Genomic DNA, 20,398 nt, shown 5'->3' with positions numbered 1-20,398 from the left:
GCTAATACGTCTTGATATTTTAGGCTAGTGATATTGCCTTCCACCTTGCAAATGTTTTGCACACCCCATACTGAATGTAACCCCAGACCATGATCTTTCCACCACCAAATTTAATTGTTTTCTGGGTGTATTTTGGATCCATACGGGCTCCAGTAGGTCTGCTGCAGTATTTGCGGCAGCTGTGGTGTATTTCTACTGAAGTTGCATCAGAGAAATTCACCTTCTGCCACTTTTCTAGCCTCCATCTGTTTAGCAGGCTGTGGGACTTTGCAAATGTCACACGGTTTTTTATTTGCCTTTTGTTTAGTGCTGGCTCCTGGGCACTGATTCGACCATGGAGGCCATTTTGAGACAGAATCCTACAAACTGTTCTAGTTGACACAAGGACGTGAGGTGACCAGGCCTGTTGGAGCTCTGCTGCAGTGGAAGAGGGGCTTGCTTTGGATTTTCTAATGGACAAACGTTCCTCCTGAGCAGTTTTCTTGCAGGGTCTGCCGGACCTGGGCATGTCAAACACATCTCCAGTCTCTGAAAATCTTTTTTTTAATTCTTTGTACTTGACGCTGAGACACATTATCCCCTTTACCCCAAAGGGTGGTTTGCACATTAATGACCGGGCCAATTTTTACAATTCTTACCACGGTACATTTATGAGGTTATAACTCTGGAACGCTTCAATGGATCCGTCTGAAAATAGCCATTTTATATTGAATTACTAATGTTTTTATGGTGCTGCGAGATTAACACAAATAACTCTGTAATATGTATTTTAGAAACAGTGCTGACCCATACACATTTTCCTCTTTTGTTCATATGTGCATAGGAATTTAATATTTTTCATTTTCATGCTTTTTTTATTATGATTTATTTTTTTATTTTTTTGTAAAATATATACTATGCTATGGGGAAAAAATACCCTATAATGACAGCTCTGGCAATGTTTATTTTCAATGAAAGCATTTGTAATGCTCAGATAAAAATATTTACTTTTTATTACAGAATCCTTTGTAAATGTACATTACCTTGAAATATTATTCATACCCTGTGTACTTTTCCACATTTTTTTTTTTTTTTACACTTAAATGTATTTTATGTGATATACAGCAGGGCTGTGTGTAATAAAAATACGCTCCTTAATAATTAAAATGCTATCCCATTTGTTTCTACTACTTGTCAATTGCTACATTCAGTTATTTTTATTTTTTCCTTGGATTTTGCTAGTCATTACAATTATTTTGCAGTGGCAGCATAATTTTTCAGCGTGTCCTGGGGCTGTGTTAGCTGTGATAACCACCACATTTTTTCTTTCAGAGAAAGATTTTAACAAGTAAGTAGAACTTTTTCTTAACTATATATTAAATGTAAACACCTGACCTATTTATAATACTCTTTATATACTCTATATATGTGCACCGGTACGCATGTGTAAGAATAAATTTAAATCTTAGCCAGAAATCTAAAAATCGAGTGTTTTTTTATAATCACTAGTATTCATATTAAATGGCTATTTAGCTTTATGAGTAGGAGACATCCTACAAATAGAACCCTTTTTTCTAGTATTTTATATTCTTTGTCTGATATATTTCTACACAAAGCTACAAAACTATTTTGTACTTTATAATGTATCACAGTAGTTTCATATGAAGTTACATCTTAGGCTCTGTTCAGACTATTGAAATATCTGAACATGATACATCAAAAACAAATGTAACATTTCACATTGTTGGTCTGGTATAGTCCTTTTATTTGCATATATTAGTAGACCCTATAATGACAGCTCTGTCAATGTTTATTTTCAAAGAAAGCATTTGTAATGCTCAGATAAAAAATATCTATCTCTTCTCTTTCCCTAAAGAACATGTTTATGCATGGTGGATCCCATTTTAATGTGGCTCTGAATGATCATGAAAAATTTGTAACAAAATGTTTCTACTACTTGTCAATTGTTACATTCAGTTATTTTTATTTTTTCCTTGGATTTTGCTAGTCATTACAATTATTTTGCAGTGGCAGCATAATTTTTCAGCGTGTCCTGGGGCTGTGTTAGCTGTGATAACCAACTACGTGCCCTGTGTGGCTAACAGATCAAATAGCCATGCCCGGGGTGGATAACAGATAAACTCAGAGGCCGCATCCTGTACAGATAATGTCCAAGAAAACTTTGAGCACAGTCATGCCTATTTAGCTTTATGAGTAAGAGACAGCCTACAAATAGAATCCTTTTCCCATTTCATTTGAACTGCGATAGTCCACTTTTTTTTTTTCAGTGTGCATGAGAAAGATTTTAACAAGTAAGTAGAACTTTTTCTTAACTATATATTAAATGTAAACACCTGGCCTATTTATAATACTCTTTATATACTCTATATATGTGCACCGGTACGCATGTGTAAGAATAAATTTAAATCTTAACCAGAAATCTAAAAAAATCGAGTGGTTTTTCTTTTTGTTTTTCTTTTATAATCACTAGTATTCATATTAATAGTTACTTTTAACTATCCTTTTAGAGTGTCTAGTAGTTTTATATTCTTTGTCTGATATATTTCTACACAAAGCTTCAAAACTATTTTGTACTTTATAATGTATCACAGTAGTTTCATATGAAGTTACATCTTAGGCTCTGTTCAGACTATTGTAATATCTGTAGCTTAAAATAGAGCCAAATAGCTACTTTCAAATCCGGACATACACCATTGATTTTCCTCACAAATGGATCCAATATACACTATATCTCCTTCCTCTATATATATATATATCTATATATATATATATATATAGATATATATATATATAGTTTGTAACATTCTGGTTCAAATACAGACGGCAGTCATCTTATTTACACTGCACTTTATAAAATCTTTCGTTTGAAAGGTTATTCTGTATTTCTAAAGCTCAACTCTGTGTCGATAAGCGAGTAATTCTAAAAGCACAGTCAAACATATGTATCACAGTTTATTTTTCTGCGTTATGGTTTAAAGTTATAATCATTTAAATAATAATTTTCTCATTCGATATGTGACTTGCACTATGTATTTGCTTAGGCTAGATCATTTACAGTTTACCAATACATTTTATCACAAAAATGACCTTATCTGGGTACCTAGAAATAACCTAGCAGCATTAGTAATCCCCTTTCTTTTTGCAATATTCAAGAATCCTTGGGTTAAGATAACGTAAGTTTATATGCAAAAATCATTTAATATAGTGCACCAAACATGATATGGTTTTTGATTTCTCTGAACTGCCGCAAACAAAACATAAGGTTAAAAATATGAATATTATTGAATATAATGTTTTACTTATGTTACAGTATTTTATTTTGCGGGTGTTACTTTTGTTCATGTATTACTGGCGGCTTCTTCAGTTGTGATTTTTACCTTTTCTATATAAATATGGGTAAATGAATTGTCCATTATAGAACCATTTTGAATCCGTGCTTTGTCGGCATTAAACATTTTGTATAACAGATGTGTTTCTCCTGATTTTTCTTGGTTAAGAGATCACTGATGTTTTAATAAACTTTGAATAAATAACTGGGCATACATAAGAAACCTTGCAATATATCTTTATAGAAATAATACTTCTGCACTCATGGCCACTTCTCCTCCACCTTTGCATCCTGAACTCATCATTCACTGTGAAATAATGCAAAAATCCATCTTTGTATTGATGGAGGCAGCAACATTTTGCCATTATAAGAATATGGTTCTGTAAAGAGAGAGGAGAATTACAGAAAGGATATGGCGGCAGACACACAAAACACACAGAACACACACACACAGCAAACACACACAACACACAGAGCACACACACAACAAACACATAATATACAGAACACACACAACACATACAACAAACATACACACACAACATACAGAACACACACAACACATGCAACGCACACAACAAACACACAGAACACACACACACAACCCACACACAACAAACACACATAACATACAAAACACACACAACACATACAACACACACAACAAACATACACACACACACAACATACAGAACACACACAACAAACTCAGCACACACAACACATACAACAAACGCAGCACACACAACACACACAAAAAACACACAGAACACACACACACAAGAAATACAAAGATGGATTTTTGCATTATTTCACAGTCTTGTCAGGCAGCGTGAAGCCGGCACACAGCGAGTCCCGACGGAGACCCCTTGGAGGTACAGGAAACAGACCACGTGTAACATAACCACTAAATGCAGAGAAGTCACAGATTCTTCTCAGTCATCGGCTGTGGCTGCTTTATTGGTGGTGTAGTCCGGCCGTATTACCATGATCACCATTTTGCCTCTAGACCACAACATTCTCCTCCACCCAAAACTGTTCAAATAATTTTGGGCATTGAAAGTCCTTTTCTATAGAACTTACAGCCTGGTAGATCCACCTACCCCCTGGGTTTAGGAGACGCTGTTACCTGCCCAGATCTGTGAACTATAAAGCCAAATGACAGCGTACGTAGAATGTGCTGACAGGATAGAAAATCACTTGAAGAAAAATATGATGATGGGCCTGTAAGAGAAAGCGGAGGGTAATGATGCTGTTGGCTTCCTAGAACCCTGAGATCTTATCGGAGGAATCTCCCTTCTCTCCCTTCTGTGCTGCTGAATGTGATCATATGGTCCCTACAAGACCAGGTCCCGTCTTTCTGGCCAAACTTCACTTTATGAGCGACAACATTAAATGTGCAGTGAGGCCAAGTGTGAATTTCTGGACAATAACAGAGTTTCCCTTTATCCTGACTTTTCAATTTGTTTTAAAACCGACTAACTTCCAGGAGGATTGTGATAATCTACATAAACACATCACACCGGTGCCATGATATATCTCTGAGCTGTGCGTGGCTGATGGCTGTAATATACATTTATTCCCGCCTACAAGAGATGTGTTGGCTCCAGCCCTGGTTTCATAGATTCACTCCACTGTTATGACCTGGTGGTCAGGACAATAATGGACCTGGTGGTTAAGAGCACACGGAATGACCTGATAGTTACTGATAATAAGGACGAGCTCTGGGACGTGGGAACTCTGCTGACTGCAATCCCTAATCCTATCACGCACACTAGAAATAGCCGTGGATTGCTCCTAACGCTCCCTATGCAACTCGGCACAGCCTAAGGCACTAGCTAGCCCTGAAGATAGAAAAACAAAGCCTACCTTGCCTCAGAGAAATTCCCCAAAGGAAAAGGCAGCCCCCCACATATAATGATTGTGAGTAAAGATGAAAATACAAACACAGAGATGAAATAGATTTAGCAAAGTGAGGCCCGACTAACTGAACAGACTGAGGATAGGAAAGGTTGCTTTGCGGTCAGCACAAAAACCTACAAAAAGACCACGCAGAGGGCGCAAAAAGACCCTCCGCACTGACTCACGGTGCGGAGACGCTCCCTCTGCGTCCCAGAGCTTCCAGCAAGCAAGACAACAATAAAAATAGCAAGCTGGACAGAAAAATAGCAAGCCAAAGAAAAACAAGCAGGAACTTAACTGCTGCTGGGAAGACAGGACACAAGAACGATCCAGGAGCGAACTAGACCAACACTGGAACATTGACAGGTGGCATGGAGCAAAGATCCAACTGGAGCTAAATAGAGCAGCCAGCTAACGAATTAACCTCGTCACCTGTGGAAGGAAACTCAGAAACACCCACCAGAGGAAGTCCATGGACAGAACCAGCCGAAGTACCATTCATGACCACAGGAGGGAGCCCGACAAAAGAATTCACAACAGTACCCCCCCCTTGAGGAGGGGTCACCGAACCCTCACCAGAGCCCCCAGGCCGACCAGGATGAGCCAAATGAAAGGCACGAACCAGATCGGCAGCATGAACATCAGAGGCAAAAACCCAGGAATTATCTTCCTGACCATAACCCTTCCACTTGACCAGGTACTGGAGTTTCCGTCTCGAAATATGAGAATCCAAAATCTTCTCCACCACATACTCCAACTCCCCCTCAACCAACACCGGGGCAGGAGGATCAACGGATGGAACCACAGGCGCCACGTATCTCCGCAACAACGACCTATGGAACACATTATGGATGGCAAAAGAATCTGGAAGGGCCAAACGAAATGACACACGATTGATAACCTCAGAAATCTTATACGGACCAATGAAACGAGGCTTAAACTAAGGAGAGGAAACCTTCATAGGAACATAACGAGACGACAACCAAACCAAATCCCCAACACGAAGTCGGGGACCCACACAGCACCGGCGGTTAGTGAAACGTTGAGCCTTCTCCTGGGACAATGTCAAATTGTCCACTACATGAGTCCAAATCTGCTGCAACCTGTCCACCACAGTATCCACACCAGGACAGTCCGAAGACTCAACCTGTCCTGAAGAGAAGCGAGGATGGAACCCAGAATTGCAGAAAAATGGCGAAACCAAGGTAGCCGAGCTGGCCCGATTATTAAGGGCGAACTCAGCCAACGGCAAAAAGGACACCCAATCATCCTGATCAGCAGAAACAAAGCATCTCAGATATGTTTCCAAAGTTTGATTAGTTCGTTTGGTTTGGCCATTTGTCTGAGGATGGAAAGCCGAGGAAAAAGACAAATCAATGCCCATCCTAGCACAAAAGGATCGCCAAAACCTCGAAACAAACTGGGAACCTCTGTCAGAAACGATGTTCTCCAGGATACCATGTAAACGAACCACATGCTGGAAAAATAATGGCACAAAATCAGAGGAGGAAGGCAATTTAGACAAAGGTACCAAATGGACCATCTTAGAAAAGCGATCACAAACCACCCAAATGACCGACATCTTTTGAGAGACGGGGAGATCCGAAATAAAATCCATAGAAATATGCGTCCAGGGCCTCTTCGGGACCGGCAAGGGCAAAAGCAACCCACTGGCACGAGAACAGCAGGGCTTAGCCCGAGCACAAGTCCCACAGGACTGCACAAAAGAAAGCACATCCCGTGACAAAGACGGCCACCAAAAGGATCTAGCCACCAAATCTCTGGTACCAAAGATTCCAGGATGCCCAGCCAACACTGAACAATGAATCTCAGAGATGACTCTACTAGTCCATCTATCAGGGACAAACAGTTTCTCCGCTGGGCAACGGTCAGGTCTATCAGCCTGAAATTTTTGCAGCACCCGCCGCAAATCAGGGGAGATGGCAGACAAAATTACCCCCTCTTTGAGAATACCCGCCGGCTCAGGAACACCCGGAGAGTCAGGCACAAAACTCCTTGACAGGGCCTCAGCCTTCACATTCTTAGAGCCCGGAAGGTACGAAACCACAAAATCAAAACGGGAGAAAAATAACGACCATCGAGCCTGTCTCGGATTCAACCGTTTGGCAGACTCAAGATAAGTCAAATTCTTGTGATCTGTCAAGACCACCACGCGATGCTTGGCTCCTTCAAGCCAATGACGCCACTCCTCGAATGCCCACTTCATGGCCAACAACTCTCGATTACCAACATCATAATTACGCTCAGCAGGTGAAAACTTTCTAGAAAAGAAAGCACATGGCTTCATCACCGAGCCATCAGAACTTCTTTGCGACAAAACAGCCCCTGCTCCAATCTCAGAAGCATCAACCTCAACCTGAAACGGGAGCGAAACATCTGGCTGGCACAACACAGGGGCAGAAGAAAAACTACGCTTCAACTCCTGAAAAGCCTCTACAGCTGCAGAAGACCAATTGACCACATCAGCACCCTTCTTGGTCAAATCAGTCAACGGTTTAGCAACACTAGAAAAATTAGCGATGAAGCGCCGATAAAAATTAGCAAAGCCCAGGAACTTTTGCAGGCTCTTTACAGATGTCGGCTGAGTCCAATCGTAAATGGCCTGGACTTTAACAGGGTCCATCTCGATAGTAGAAGGGGAAAAAATGAACCCCAAAAATGAAACCTTCTGAACTCCAAAGAGACACTTTGACCCCTTCACAAACAAGGAATTCGCATGAAGGACCTGGAACACCATTCTGACCTGCTTCACATGAGACTCCCAATCATCCGAAAAGACCAAAATATCATCCAAATACACAATCAGGAATTTATCCAGGTACTCTCGGAAGATGTCATGCATAAAGGACTGAAATACTGATGGAGCATTAGAAAGCCCGAATGGCATAACCAGGTACTCAAAATGGCCCTCGGGCGTATTAAATGCTGTTTTCCATTCATCGCCTTGTTTAATACGCACAAGATTATACGCCCCTCGAAGATCTATCTTGGTGAACCAACTAGCCCCTTTAATACGAGCAAACAAATCAGACAGCAACGGCAAAGGATACTGAAATTTGACTGTAATTTTATTAAGAAGGCGGTAATCAATACAAGGTCTCAAAGAACCATCCTTCTTGGCCACAAAAAAGAACCCTGCTCCTAACGGTGATGACGACGGGCGAATATGGCCTTTCTCCAAGGATTCCTTTATATAACTCCGCATAGCGGCGTGTTCTGGCACAGATAAATTGAACAATCGGCCCTTAGGAAACTTACTACCAGGAATCAAATTAATTGCACAATCGCAATCCCTATGAGGAGGTAGGGCACTGGCTTTGGGCTCATCAAATACATCCCGGTAATCCGACAAAAACTCTGGAACTTCAGAAGGAGTGGAAGACGAAATAGACAAAAATGGAACATCACCATGTACCCCCTGGCAACCCCAGCTGGACACAGACATAGATTTCCAGTCCAATACTGGATTATGAACCTGTAGCCATGGCAACCCCAAAACAACCACATCATGCAGATTATGCAACACCAGAAAGCGGATATCCTCCTGATGTGCAGGAGCCATGCACATGGTCAATTGGGTCCAGTACTGAGGCTTATTCTTGGCCAAAGGCGTAGCATCAATTCCTCTCAATAGAATAGGATACTGCAAGGGCTCCAAGAAAAAACCACAGCGCCTAGCATACTCCAAGTCCATCAAATTCAGGGCAGCGCCTGAATCCACAAATGCCATAACAGAATAGGATGACAAAGAGCAAATCAGAGTAACGGACAATAGAAATTTAGACTGTACCGTACCAATGGTGGCAGACCTAGCGAACCGCTTAGTGCACTTAGGACAATCGGAGATAGCATGAGTGGAATCACCACAGTAAAAACATAGCCCATTCCGACGTCTGTGTTCTTGCCGTTCAGCCCTGGTCAAAGTCCTATCACATTGCATAGGCTCAGGCCCATGCTCAGATAGTACCGCCAAATGGTGCACAGCTTTACGCTCACGCAAGCGTCGATCGATCTGAATGGCCAAAGACATAGACTCATTCAGACCAGCAGGCATGGGAAATCCCACCATGACATCCTTAAGGGCTTCAGAGAGACCCTTTCTGAAGATTGCTGCCAGGGCACATTGATTCCACTGAGTGAGCACAATCCAATGAGAAGCCTTTTTCATGTTTAGAATGTGGGAAATGTTTTAACCAGAAATCAGATTTGGTTAGGCACCATAGTGTTCACAGGGGGGAGAAGCCTTTTTCCTGCTCAGAATGTGGGAAATGTTTTAACCAGAAATCAGATTTGGTTAATCACCATTGAACTCACACAGGGGAAAAGCCTTTTTCCTGTTCAGAATGTGGGAAATGTTTTAACCAGAAATCACATTTTGTTAAACACCAAAGAACTCACACAGGGGAGAAGCCTTTTTCCTGTTCAGAATGTGGGAAATGTTTTGCAAGTAAATAACTGCTTGTTACTCACCAGAGAACTCACACAGGAGAGAAGCCTTTTTCATGTTCAGAATGTGGGAAATGTTTTAACCATAAAGGGAATCTTATTACACACCAAATAACTCACTCAGCAGAGAAGCCTTTTTCCTGTTCAGAATGTAGGAAATGTTTTATCCAGAAATCAGATTTCGTTAGGCACCATAGAACTCACACAGTGGAGAAGCCTTTTTCATGTTCAGAATGTAGGAAATGTTTTAACCATAAATCAGATTTGGTTAGGCACCATAGAACTCACACAGTGGAGAAGCCTTTTTCATGTTCAGAATGTAGGAAATGTTTTAAATGGAAAATAGATCTTGATCGCCATCAGAGAACCCACACAGGGGAGAAGCCTTTTTCATGTTCAGAATGTGGGAAATGTTTTAACCATAAATCAGATTTAGTTAGTCACCATAGAATTCACACAGGGGAGGAGCTTTTTTCCTGTTCAGAATGTGGGAAATGTTTTAACTGGAAATGGCATCTTGTTAGACATCAGAGCAGTCACACAGGGATGAAGCCTTTTTCCTGTTCAGAATGTGGGAAATGTTTTAACCAGAAATGGCATCTTGTTAGACATCAGAGCAGTTACACAGGGGAGAAGCCTTTTTCATTTTCTTAATGTGGGAGATATTTTACTTGGAAATCAACTGTTAATAAACATCAGAGACGTCACATAGGGGAGAAGCCTTTTTTATGTTCATAATGTTGGAATAGTTTTAACCAAAATTGAATCTTCTTAAATGGGTTGTCTCTTGTCATTCTTCATGTTTGCTGACAAAAGGATGAAACTAAACTTTATTAATTCCAAATGTAAAACTATACCCATAATTCACCCCCTGAAGGTCAGTAGGTGACTAATAGAAAAAACATGTACCCCACAGTTCAATATATAGGGTAAGGTGACGTGTACACACTCACTCTCCAAGCCTCTCATTTCTACAGGTTTCATCGTCCTCACCAAAGGCAACTCATCAGGAGACTATTTAATATTGACCTATATTTAAGCGAGACTAGACAAAAAAAAAACCTAAAATCATGTATCATGTTATCCGAAACAGTCAGAAAACTAGCCACATATTGGCAGATCCCAGACCTCAAACTATATACTTCATAAGTTTATACACCACTCCAGTGTCAGGAATAGATAGTATGTGACAATACAGTATAATTCTTGTGTTTTTCTCCTATAGTGACTGCCCTAGTTTGGTATTGTAACAGCTGTTAATTAGTAGTGCAGACAAATTGTCCTAGACTAAACTCCGTTTTCAGACGGCCCAATATGTACCACTCAGGAAAAACTTACCTGCTCCAAAGATCAATAGCAGCTTCTAACTAATGGCCATGCTGCGGTCTGTCAAGGAATGAGTGCAATATCGTTATAAAGACTAGGGATGTGTGCAATCATAATGTCTGGAAGATCTCTGCCATTATTTAGTGTGAATATGGAGATTATCTCTGGAAGTTAAGTGTTCCCTGAGCGGTATATACTGTATTGTCACATACTATCTATTCCTGGCACTGGAGTGGCGTATAAACTTACGAAGTATATAGTTTGAGGTCTGGGATCTGCCAATATGTGGCTGATTTTCTGACTGTTTCGGATAACATGATACATGATTTTAGGGTTTTCTTCTTTTAGTCTCGCTTAAATATAGTTCAATATTGAATAGTCTCCCGATGAATGAATCCAATGAATATTCATTTCTCATAAGTAGCGGCACATGTGGCCGCCGGCAGCAGCAGGAAGCCGGTGGCTGACACTGCGCACTACTGGAGGGCAATGAATGCTCACCACTCTCTGTGCGCACAGTCCTGGCGAGTACTCCGGCAGCTGTGCTCTGCTTGTGACGTCCCTGCCATGTGCTGCTTACAAGCATAAAGCAGAACGCTGTGAGGGAGCATCGGGTAGGTAAGTGTAGTGTGTTTTTTTTTTATGTTTTCTGATGGGGCAAATTATAAAAATTGGGCCCTGCATACCAGGACCGGCAGGGAGGCCAATCATATCAGGATGAGATGGGGGCTTGCATACCAGGATAAGGATGGGGCCATGCATACTAAGACAGGGATGAGGGTGATCATTCCTGCCAGGGTAAGGATGAGGGGGCATGCATACCAGGATAGTGATCAGGAGACATGCGTACCCGACTAGGGATGAGGAGGCATGCATACCAGGATAGGGATGAGGGGGCCATGCATACCAGGATAGGGATGAGGGGGCCATGCATACCAGGCTAGGGAAGAGGTGGCCATGCATACCAGGATAGGGATGAGGGGGCCATGCATACCAGGATAGGGATGAGGGGGCCATGCATACCAGGATAGAGATGAGGGGGCCATGCATACCAGGATAGGGATGAGGGGGCCATGCATACCAGGATAGGGATGAGGGGGCCATGCATACCAGGATAGGGATGAGGGGGCATGCATACCAGGCTATGGATGAGGGATCCATGCATACCAGGATAGGGATGAGAGGGGCCATGCATACCATGTTAGGGATGAGGGGTCCATGTGTATCAGGATGGGGTGAGGGGACCATATATACCAGGATAGGGGATATTAATGGACGTGGCTTGACACACACACGCACACATACATAGATACGTACACTCTGCATTATACACTGCTCAAAAAAATAAAGGGAACACTAAAATCCCACATCCTAGATATCACTGAATTAAATATTCCAGTTGTAAATCTTTATTCACTACATAGTGGAATGTGAGGAGAACAATAATGCCTAAAAATGATCAATGTAAATCACAACTAATATCCCACGAAGGTCTGGAGTTGGAATGATTCTCAAAATCAAAGTGGAAAATGAAGTTACAGACTGACCCAACTTCACTGAAAATGCCTCAAGACAAGGAAATGATGCTCAGTAGTGTGTGGCCTCCATGTGCCTATATGATCTCCCTACAATGCCTGGGCATGCTCCTGATGAGGCGGCGGATGGTCTACTGAGGGATCTCTTCCCAGACCTGGACTAAAGCATCCGCCAATTCCTGGACAGTCTGTGGTGCAATGTGATGTTGGTGGATGGTGCGAGACCTGCATAGAGCCAACTTTTTTTATTTTAGGCCTAGTAAGTCTGTCTGCGGTCCATCCTTCCAATTGTCCTCCGCTGACCACACCAATGCTGCCTGTGTACCCCTGGAACCTATTTAAATCTGCATAGAGCCAACTTTTTTTATTTTAGGCCTAGTAAGTCTGTCTGCGGTCCCTCCTTCCAATACTCCTCCGCTGACTACACCAATGCTGCCTGTGTACCCCTGGACCCTATTTAAACCTGCATAGAGCCAACTTTTTTTATTTTAGGCCTAGTTAGTCTGTCTGCGGTCCCTCCTTCCAATACTCCTCCGCTGACTACACCAATGCTGCCTGTGTACCCCTGGAACCTATTTAAACCTGCATAGAGCCAACTTTTTTTTATTTTAGGCCTAGTTAGTCTGTCTGCGGTCCCTCCTTCCAATACTCCTTCGCTGACTACACCAATGCTGCCTGTGTACCCCTGGAACCTATTTAAACCTGCATAGAGCCAACTTTTTTTTATTTTAGGCCTAGTTAGTCTGTCTGCGGTCCCTCCTTCCAATACTCCTCCGCTGACCACACCAATGCTGCCTGTGTACCACTGGAACCTATTTAAACCTGCAGAGAGACAACTTTTTTGTTTTAGGCCTATTTCGTCTGTCTGCGGTGCCTCCTTCCAATACTCCTCCGCTGACCACACCAATGCTGCCTGTGTACCCCTGGAACCTATTTAAACCTGCAGAGAGCCAACTTTTTTGTTTTAGGCCTATTTAGTCTGTCTGCGGTGCCTCCTTCCAATACTCCTCCGCTGACCACACCAATGCTGCCCGTGTACCCCTGTAACCTTTTTTAGACTGCATTGAGCCAACTTTGTGGTGTAAGGCCTACTACCAGTGTCTGTCTGCGCCACTCAATACAGCTGTCCTCCTCTTAAAAAAGCTGAGCTGCAATTGTCAGGTTTTCAACCAATCGGAATTTGACAACTGCATTGGGGCTACAAGTTTGGTTGGGTTCTACAATCGGTGTCTGCCGCTCCAAGGTGTTCTCCAGGTTGCCTTTCCTGAGCTTCAATCTTCAGGCTCTCGTTAAATAGTTTTTAATTGAACAACTGCATTGGGGCTACAAGTTTGGTTGGGTTCTACAAACGGTGTCTGCTGCTCCAAGGTGTTCTCCAGGTTGCCTTTCCTGAGCTTCAATCATCAGGCTCTCGTTAAATAGTTTTTAATATAACACTGCATTTGGCCTGCTTGTTGGCCCTACTAACGGTGTCTGCCGCTCCTTGCTGTTCTCCACTGAACAAAGCAATGCTGCCTGGTTAGTCCTGTTACCAATTTTGAACTGCATTTAGCCAACTTTATTATTTGGGCCTATATCTGTGTTTTCTCCTCATCCTGCCCATTGCCCAGCCAGTGCTAGATGAGTCTGCTGGTACATTGACCCATAATGCTACATTCCCCGTGCATGCTACACAGCAAGAATGTGACCCTGCTGAAAGTCAGGTTACCCTTCCCGCATACCATAACATCTTACACGGGGACAAAGAGGAAGGTGCAGGTTCCTTCATCAGGTGGGGGGGGGGAATACTCGTTGGCGACGTCACTGGCACAGGGCCCCTCATAGTACACAAAAGTGTCGCTGCCGGTGGGAGGCGCCCCTGCCGTGCAAACACACTGCCGTACTTTGAGGGGCCCTGTGCCAGTGCCAATGCGAACGAGTGGGCCCTCCCTGCTTGCTCAGGATCACAGCACTTTCAAAGTTGAAATACTTACCTCTCCCTGCTCCACTGCCGTGACGTGGTCCACGTTTCCTGGGCCCACTAAATACTTGAACCAGCCCTACCCCTCACAACTTTAGCCAAATGACCCCCAATTTCCAATGCCTAACTATTATTATAAGATAAATTAAGATTGACAAGCTTTAGTAACAAGAATGGATGTTTTTGCCATTAAAATGGGCACTGTAGGTGTTTTCCTGGCCTCCACTCACTGCTGACTATGCTTCCCCATTGACTTGCAATGGGTTTCGTGTTTTCGGTCGATCCCCGACTTTGAGATAATCGGCCGATTTCACTCGACTCGACTTTTCATATAGTCGGGTTTTGCAAAACCAGACTCGACCCTAAAAAAGTAAAAGTCGCTCAACCCTACTTTGAACCCAGGTACTGGATGGCCACAGGAAAACCCACTTGCATTGAATGCAAGGGCCGCCTTGACCCAAATTTGCACGCACCCCAATCCCACCTTGGAAGAAACATGGAGGAGGGCCTCATAAAAAAAACTCCCATTACAAAGGAGCGGGTCTCCTAGACTTGTAATGCCCACACATTTAAGTGTATGGGCTGACAAACATTTTCTCCTGGGTGGTACACATCAACATACAGTGTAAATATTTTTATTATGGGCATCATAAACACCCTTGCAAAAAACTAGAGTGGCTGTAGCAGCACGGAACACGTTAACCCTGGTGATCTAGTGGTGGTGGATGATGAGACTTGGAGGAAGGCCTCATTAAAAAATAGGCTCAATTTAAAGGAGGGGGTCTCCTAGACTTGTAATGCCCATACACTAAGTGCATAGGCTGAAAAACATTTTTCCCTGGGGGGGGACTCCTCAACCTATGTAAATAATTGTTATGGACATCCTAAAAACCCTTGCAAAACAATGTAGTGGCTGTTTCATGATGGAAACACGGTCACCCTGGTAATCTAGGGGTGATGAAGGAAGGGACGTGGAGTGTGGCCTGTGAAAAAGGTCTTCCCAGTTTAAAGGAGCGGGTCTCCTATACTTCTAAATGCCTATACACTAAATGCATGGGCTGACGAACATTTCCACATGGGGGTACATTTTTTAATTTTTTTTTATTGGGATCATAGACACCCTTGCCAAAAAATGTACTGGCTGTAGCAGCATAGAACATATTCACCCTGGTGTGCTAGTGGTGGTGGAGGATGAGGACAAGGAAGAGGAGTACACCAAATAGTCAAAATCAGGAAGCGTATACCCATGTGTGGGTGTGAAGAGGTGCATGGGAATACACCTCCCAAAAAGACACTGTATTGGAGGCTATGTTTCGCTGTCATTTGGTGGTGTAGAGAAGTCTAGCCCAATCCAGCCCATGTTCATTTTTATAAGAGTCATCATGGGATTTTTGGTACCAGAGAATTGGTTGCTAGGTCCTTTTGGTGGCCTTCCTTGTCGCGCGATGTCCGTGCTTTTGTGCAGTCCTGTGGGACTTGCGCCCGAGCCAAGCCTTGCTGTTCCTGCGCTAGTGGGTTGCTTTTGCCTTTGCCGGTCCCTGAGAGGCCCTGGATGCATATTTCCATGGATTTTATTTCGGATCTTCCTGTTTCCCAGAAGATGTCTGTTATCTGGGTTGTTTGTGACCGGTTCTCTAAAATGGTCCATCTGGTACCTTTGCCTAAGTTGCCTTCCTCCTCAGATCTGGTTCCATTGTTCTTTCAGCATGTGGTTCGTTTGCATGGCATTCCGGAGAATATTGTGTCTGACAGAGGTTCTCAGTTTGTCTCTAGATTTTGGCGGGCCTTTTGTGCTAGTATGGGCATTGATTTGTCTTTTTCTTCGGCGTTTCATCCTCAGACTAATGGCCAAACTGAGCGAACTAATCAGACCTTGGAGACCTATTTGAGATGCTTTGTGTCTGCTGATCAGGATGATTGGGTGTCTTTCTTGCCGTTGGCTGAGTTTGCCCTTGATAATCGGGCTAGTTCGGCTACTTTGGTTTCACCTTTCTTTTGTAATTTTGGGTTTCATCCTCGCTTTTCTTCTGGGCAGGTTGAGCCTTCTGATTGTCCTGGTGTTGACTCTGTGGTGGACAGGCTGCAGCAGATTTGGACTCATGTGGTGGACAATTTGACGTTGTCTCAGGAAAGGGCTCAACGTTTTGCTTACCACCGTCGGTGCTTTGGTCCCCGGCTTCGTGTGGGGGATTTGGTTTGGTTGTCTTCTCGTCATGTTCCTATGAAGGTTTCGTCCCCTAAGTTTAAGCCTCGGTTTATTGGTCCTTATAAAATTTCTGAAATTATTAATCCAGTGTCTTTTCGTTTGGCTTTTCCAGCCTCTTTTGACATTCATAATGTTTTCCATAGATCTTTGTTGCGGAGATATGTGGTGCCCGTTGTTCCCTCGGTTGACCCTCCTGCCCCGGTGTTGGTTGAGGGAGACTTGGAATATGAGGTTGAGAAGATTTTGGATTCTCGTTTTTCGAGGCGGAGGCTTCAGTATCTTGTCAAGTAGAAGGGTTATGGTCAGGAGGATAATTCTTGGGTTGTTGCCTCCAATGTCCATGCCACCAATTTGGTTCTTGCTTTTCACTTGGCTCGTCCTGATCGGCCTGGGGGCTCTGGTGAGGGTTCGGTGACCACTCCTCAAGGGGGGGTACTGTTGTGAATTCCGCTCTTGGGCTCCCTCCGGTGGTTGTAAGTGGCACTTTTGTGAGTTCTGCTCTTGGGCTCCCTTTTGTGGTTTCAAGTGGTATGGCTGCTCCTTGGAGTTAGCTGTCTTCAGCTGCTTCCACTGATCGACTGTTCCGCTCGGCTATTTATGCCTGGCTCTGTCCTTCAGCTAGTGCCACTTGTAAATGGTTCCTGGTTGGATTCACATCTCTTTGGAGTTCCCTGTTATCCTGACCAGTTCTGCAAAGCTAAGTTTTTGCTTGCTCTTTTCTGTTCACAGATTGTGGACTTATCTGTTCTGTGCTTCTATGTTTATCCAGCGGTATCAGTATGAATTAATTCTGTCTTGCTGGAAGCTCTGGGAAGCAGATTTACCCTCCACACCTTTAGTCAGGTGTGGAGATTTTTAGTAAACTCTGCGTGGATTTTTGTAGTGTTTTATACTGACCGCACAGTATTCCATCCTGTCCTATCTATCAAGTTAGACTGGCCTCCTGTGCTCATCCTGGTTTCATTCTGTGAATGTCTTTTCCCTGTCCACTCACAGTCATTATTTGTGGGGGGCTAATCTATCCTTTGGGGATTTTCTCTGAGGCAAGATAGATTTCCTGCTTCTATCTTTAGGGGTAGTTAGCTCTTAGGCGGTGACGAGGTGCCTAGGGAGAGTTAGGAGCATCCCACGGCTACTTCTAGTGTTGTGTTGAGCTTAGGGACTGCGGTCAGTACAGTTACCACTTCCTTCAGAGCTCGTTCCATGTTGCTCCTAAACCACCGCATCATAACAGTCATCTTCAGGAGAAACGGATGAGACAGGCTGAATCAAGGGATGCGGAAACATCTGAGCAACGGGAATGTCATCTTCAGGAGAAACGGATGAGACAGGCTGAATCAAGGGATGCGGAAACATCTGAGCAACGGGAATGTCCTCTTCAGGAGAAACGGATGAGACAGGCTGAATCAAAGGCAGCTGAAACATCTGAGCAACAGGAATGTCATCTTCAGGAGAAACGGATGAGACAGGCTGAATCAAGGGATGCGGAAACATCTGAACAACGGGAATGTCATCTTCAGGAGAAACGGATGAGACAGGCTGAATCAAGGGATGCGGAAACATCTGAACAAAAGGATGAATGTCATCTTCAGGATAAACTGATGAGACAGGCTGAATCAAGGGATGCGGAAACATCTGAACAAAAGGATGAAGGTCGTCAAAATGACCGCATACGACATATGCAACGACGTAGGCAGGCTAAATTGAGTTTGGAAGCGTTTTACAATGACCCTATCCAGGACTATAGGTCACAACTGAAAGTCGTCATAAGCAGAATGGACGTAATACGAGTACATTGTCAAGCAAACATTTTAAATCGCCTGGTATGTGCTGCTCAAATGGGAAAGTCAGTGTGCCATCTTCAACTCTACCTCCTGAACCACTTTTTTCATACATGTCAGGAACAAATCATGAGTCTAAGCACTTACTGCAAATTATTAGGAGATACAATTCATCTTTTCAGATGACATCCTCTGGTACGACAGCTGGACTCATGGAAGCTGCACTTATTCCAACTTTTAAAGTCCGGGGACAAATATATCACAAAATAGGTTTGATGCTTCTTGTAGCAAATCAAGACCCAACATTTTTACAAATTTACTGTTTGGGAGATGAACAGATGCAAGCTGATAGACGTTGTGAAGCTATACTTGAGACAAAAAGACATTGTTTAGAATCTGCAAAGATTTTTCCATCAGCACAATCAGTAAACCTTTATAATACAACCTTAGAGAGAATGCCAAGTGTGGAATATCAGGTTGTATAAGAGGAGACAAGACACCGGTTGGTGGCACAAAAGGAGATTTACTTCTCCCACTGATAACGAAGTAGTTACTGTAATGGTTGGATGGGACTTTCTAAGCCGAGATAGAATTATTCAGCGACAAAGCGAAATTACAGAAACACATACTGTAGATCATATAATATTGTGGAATGGCCAAGATGGCAATCACTATAATCTAACACAGACTGGTCCCAAAACTGCGAGGCCGACCAGTAAAACAAACAATAAATATACCAGCTATGGACTTTTCTGCCTACCAAATAATGATCACACAACAATGGAGGCAACTTTCTCATCAATGTATAGTAGACCTGTATGCCAAGGGGGAAAGCGAGCGTCTTCTGTACATACAACTGAGCCAACAAACATTACAGGGAGGCCATGCCAAAAGCGTGGTCTGATGGAGGATGGTCCACACTGGGACATGACATTGCAGGAGGCGTCCCTCACTCGCTTTCCACCTCAACTTCTAAACCTGCTCCCTATAATAACTACAACCTGTGCACCTTCCAATCCCCGGGCTCTGTGAGACAAATACAGAGAATATTCTAGAGAAGATATTCATAGAGAGCACAGGAGAGGTAATCCGGACTTAGACATAAATGTCACTGCCGACAGATTCACCACAGTCCTCCTGACTCTAGAAGAAAGGAGCCAATGTATCGGTAGTGACCCTCTAATAGCATCAGGTTACCGGCACCAGCTCCACCAGCCTTTGTGTTATGGGCAGAGATATTCTGCGAGAAAAGCCAGGATTTGGGAAGATGAGAGGATTTGTCCCAGTAAATAAACATCTTCTGGTTGATGACCACAGATCGGGGAATTTGGCAATTATGGCTCAGATTCCAGGTGGAAATGGGAGACGGCTTTCCTTGATGTCCCAGGAGGTTCCGGTAAAACATTCTCATTAATTTGCTGCTCTCAGAAATTCCCTCAATCAGTAACATTGCTCCGGCCGCTGCATCGTCTGGGGTTGATGGAGGCGCACGGCTCATTCAGCACTAGGATTACCCCTGAATCTAGCGCTCTTGGAAACTCCCGTCTGTAATATCACTAAGATCTATGAAAGATCTGGGGGGATCCAATCACTTAATGGGGGGAATTGTTCTACGTTTTGTAACGTTACCTGTTCTTAAAGGAGCAAATCCAGCAGACGAGCTGAAAACTTGTCAGCACAGCAGAGGCCTGCATAATCTGAGGGCCCTGATCACGTGACCCCTGACTCCTCCCTCCTGTGACCTCATCACAGGTCCTGTGCGCACAGAGCAGCCATATATGTGGAGTGCGGCTCTGCAGGTGGAGGTATGTGGAGATTCCCCATTACTGAGCGCGGGGACATTAACCCCTTCTGCACGGAGACTCTTTATAAGAATCATAACGTTGTTGTTCT

Source organism: Ranitomeya imitator, chromosome 2 (assembly GCF_032444005.1).
Source record: "Ranitomeya imitator isolate aRanImi1 chromosome 2, aRanImi1.pri, whole genome shotgun sequence".
Lineage (NCBI taxonomy): Eukaryota > Metazoa > Chordata > Amphibia > Anura > Dendrobatidae > Ranitomeya > Ranitomeya imitator.
Note: the sequence above shows the minus strand (reverse complement) of the source record.